Consider the following 4063-nt stretch of genomic DNA (forward strand, 5'->3'; position numbering starts at 1 on the left):
TAGCAGAGACAGGGTTTCTCTATGCTGATCAGACTGGTTTTGAACTCCCGATCTCAGGTGATCTGCCCGCCTCGGCCTCCCAAAGTGCTGGGATTATGGGTGTGATCCACCGCACCTGGCCTACTCTGCCTTTTTCGATGCAGGTATTTCAAAGGATATGAGATACTCAAGAGCAGGCACCTATTTACATTTGTAACTCCAGCACATGGCCCATAGTAAGTGCTCAATAATTCCTGTTCACCGGTCACTCAAATAACACTTAGAGAACTCTTGCTTCCTGTCTAGGTGAATATAATCAATGCTTAAGATTAATAAGGGCAACAGAAATGAATGTGCTTGGTGGTTCAGGATCCTTTACCAGCCAGAAGCACTCGTCTTTAACCCCTAAACATTTCTGTTCCCCTAGCTGGGTCTCACCTTTTTAACTACTAGCATCCTCCTCCTGCAGCCATGGACTCAGTCTGTCTTTCCATTGACCCACCCCTGACTGGCTTCGACACTTCTCTACCATCAAGGATGGCTTTGGTCTCCTCACTTCATTGACTTGAAGTCTCTTCCCCACCTCCCACGGCTCCACCCACTCCTACTGCAGTCGGCCCACTGCCCCCCTCATCTGTCTGCTGAAACTATCCTTGCCAAACTCTATGGCCACTTCTCAATCCTTATCTCGCCGAACCTCTCCAAGGCATTTGACACACTTGACCTTGCCCTCTTCTTTGGAGATCTTTAGAGTGCATGATTTCTTGCTCTGAGTCTTCCTTGTACCTCTAACTGCCCCTTCCCAGCCTCTTTTACAGAGTCCTCTTTCTCCACCTGAACCTTAAATGTTGGAATCCCCTGAGTTTCCATCCATCACTTGCTTCACAAGGGGAACCAATTCTGGGTTCTTGTTCTTTTGCAGAATATACACATAACATAAAATTTACCATCTTAGCCATTTTTAGGTGTACAGTACAGTAATACAAAGTACATGTACCTTGTGGTGCAACCGTCACCACCATCCATCTCCATAACTTCATCTTCCCAAACTGAAACTGCATTGCCCTCCCCACGGCCCTTGGTAACCACCCTTTTACTTTCTGTTTCTGTGAATTTGCCTACTCTGCGTACCTCCTATAAGTGGAATCCTATGGTACTTTGCAGTTGGCTTGTTTCACTCATCATATATCCTCAAGGTTCATACATGTAATAATGTGTCAGAATTACCTTCCTTTGTAAGGCCAGTGACTTTATATTCCATGATACATGTGTACCATGTTTTGTTTATCCATTTTTCTGTTGGTAGACCCTTGGGTTACTTCCACATTTTAGCTACCATGAATAATGCTGCATGAACATGGTGTATAGCAAGTGTGTGTTCCAGTCCCTGCTTTCAGTTGTGTGGGGTTTATACCCAGAAATGAAATTGCTAAATCAAAAGATAATTTTTTTTTTTTTTTTTAAGATAGGGTCTCACACTTTCATACACAGGCTTGATTGTGCAATAACACCATCCTGGCTCCTTGCAGCCTTGACCTGTGCTCAAGGGATCCTTCTGTCTCAGCCTCCCAAGTGGCTGGGACTACAGGTGCATCCCACCATACCCAGCTATTTTTTTTTTTTAAGGAATAGGATCTTGCTATGTTGTCCAGGCTGATCTTGAACTCCTGGCCTCAAGTGATCCTCCTGCCTTGACCTCCCAAAGTGTCAGGGTTACAGGCATGAGCCACCATGCCTGGCCTGATAATTCTTTTTTTTTTTTTTTTTTTTTTTGAGACGGAGTCTCTCTATGTTGCCAGGCTGGAGCGCAGTGGTGTGATCTCGGCTCACTGCAACCTCTGCCTCTGGATTCAAGTGATTCTCCTGGTTCAGCTTCCCAAGTAGCTGGGACTACAGGCGTGCACCACCACACCTGGCTAATTTTTTGTATTTTAGTAGGGATGAGGTTTCACTATGTTGGCCAGGATGGTCTCAATCTCCTGACCTTGTGATAATTCTATCTTTAATTTTTTGAGGAATCACTATACTGTTTTAGTTCCAATTTTTTCATATCCTCATCAAAACTTGTTATTTTCTGTTTTCTTTGTTTTGGATCTTGCTAGTAGCCATCCTAATGAATGTTATTGAGAAGTGTCTGGGTTCTTTGTTTCTTTTTTTTTGAGGCAGCGTCTTGCTGTGTTGCCCAGGCTGAGTTGCAATGGCACAAGCTCGACTCACTGCATCCTCTGCCTCCTGGGTTCAAGCAATTCTCGTGCCTCAGCCTCTTGAGTAGCTGGGCCCATGGTGCGTTCCACCACAGCCAGTTTACTTTTGTATTTTTGGCAGGGATAGGGTTTTGCCATGTTACCCAGGCTGGTCTCAAACTCCTGGCCTCAAGTGATCCACCTGCCGCAGCTTCCCAAAGTCCTGGGATTACAGGTGTGAGCCACCGCACCTGGCCGTGTCTGGGTTCTTTTAAATACCAATGTTTAAAAATAGAATTATTCTTTGAAAAACAATCTAGTCCCCAAATTTTGACTGCTAGAATAACCAATATAGTAAAATGTGTATAATTTCCTAGTTATACTTTAAAGGTAGGATGAAGGTTAAAGTGCAGAAAGTGAAGTTAATTATTATTCTTCATTCATGGTTAGCCTCATCTTGAGTCTAGCAGGGCGCCACCCCTCCTCCCTGTTGCCGGTGCCTGTCCCGTTCTCTCTCACTACAGGCAATCAGTGTAATGTGGCTGCTGAGATATTAACACAGGAATGCTATCTGTGATCCCAATTGCCCTCAAAACCCTTGGAAAAGAGCTCTTTGTTAACAATGTCACTTTTTCTGTTACTCTTCTCCCTCAAGCCACTGTGCTGGGATTGAAAGACTTTGCTCTTCATGGCTTATGGGAAAGTTAAGGTAGTATTTTTTGCTCTAGAAGCCACGTGAAAATGGGACTGCGTTAGAATAAGCATCTATAGGAGCTGATACCTGCCCTGGCAGTATCTGGTAACCAAGAATTTCCAGAATTGCAACGGGAGAGTGGGGTGGGGGGGAAAACCCCAGTTCAAAAGAGGAAAAACAATCAAAAGGCCACGTGCCATGGCTCACGCCTGTAATCCCAGCACTTTGGGAGGCCAAGGCAGCTGGATCACCTGAGGTCAGGAGTTTGAGAACAGCCTGGCCAACATAGTGAAACCCCGTCTCTACTAAAAATACAAAAATCAGCCGGGTGTGGTGGTGCATGCCTGTAGTCCCAGCTACTCAGGAGGCTGAGACAGGAGAATCGCTTGAACCTGGGAGGCAGAGGTTGCAGTGAGCTGAGATGGTGCCACTGCATTCTGTGTGGGTGACAGAGGGAGACTCCGTCTCAAAAAAACCAAAAAACAAACAAACAAAAAAAACCCTGAAAGGTGGGGCAAAATACAATGGTAGAAATGTATACAGGTATGTCCATAAATGAACAAAATTCACCAGGAAGATAAACAAAGATTATTAGTCAGTAAAAGATAACCAGATAAATGCTGCAGTTCCTGCCTGCCTGAAGGCCTGAGAAACTTTCCCAGTAGGGTTAGGGGAAGTGAGAGAGAGACTGAAGGTATTGCGAGGGCTACCCAGCTCTCCACTTTTTTGAATGTGAAAAGAAATAAAAAAGCAAAAGAAAACGTAAAAAAAAAAAAAAAAAAAAAAAAAAAAAGAAGAAGAAGAAGAAAGACTTTGCCTTTGAACTCTCAAGAGCAATGGGACTGAATCTCAGGCTGGGCATCTACAGGCTGATGAGTGCTATGACTGGAGGCCCATTGAAGGCATGTGGGGCAATAGGAGCCATAGAGAGGGACCTACTTCTGTTCGCCAGGGAACTGAGAGCTCAGAGGTGGCTCCTCGCGAGACACGACTCCTAAACTGAGTCCTGAAGATCAGCGAGTGGGCCAGGTGGAGGAGAAAGGGAGGAGGAGCATGTGCAACGTCTCAGTGCCGAGAGAGTCAATTTGTGGAAAGAATCAAGAATCACTCAGTAGGCCGGGCGCGGTGGCTCAAGCCTGTAATCCCAGCACTTTGGGAGGCCGAGACGGGCGGATCACGAGGTCAGGAGATCGAGACCATCCTGGCT

This window comes from Mandrillus leucophaeus, unplaced genomic scaffold (genome assembly GCF_000951045.1).
Source record: "Mandrillus leucophaeus isolate KB7577 unplaced genomic scaffold, Mleu.le_1.0 Scaffold36, whole genome shotgun sequence".
Classification (NCBI taxonomy): domain Eukaryota; kingdom Metazoa; phylum Chordata; class Mammalia; order Primates; family Cercopithecidae; genus Mandrillus; species Mandrillus leucophaeus.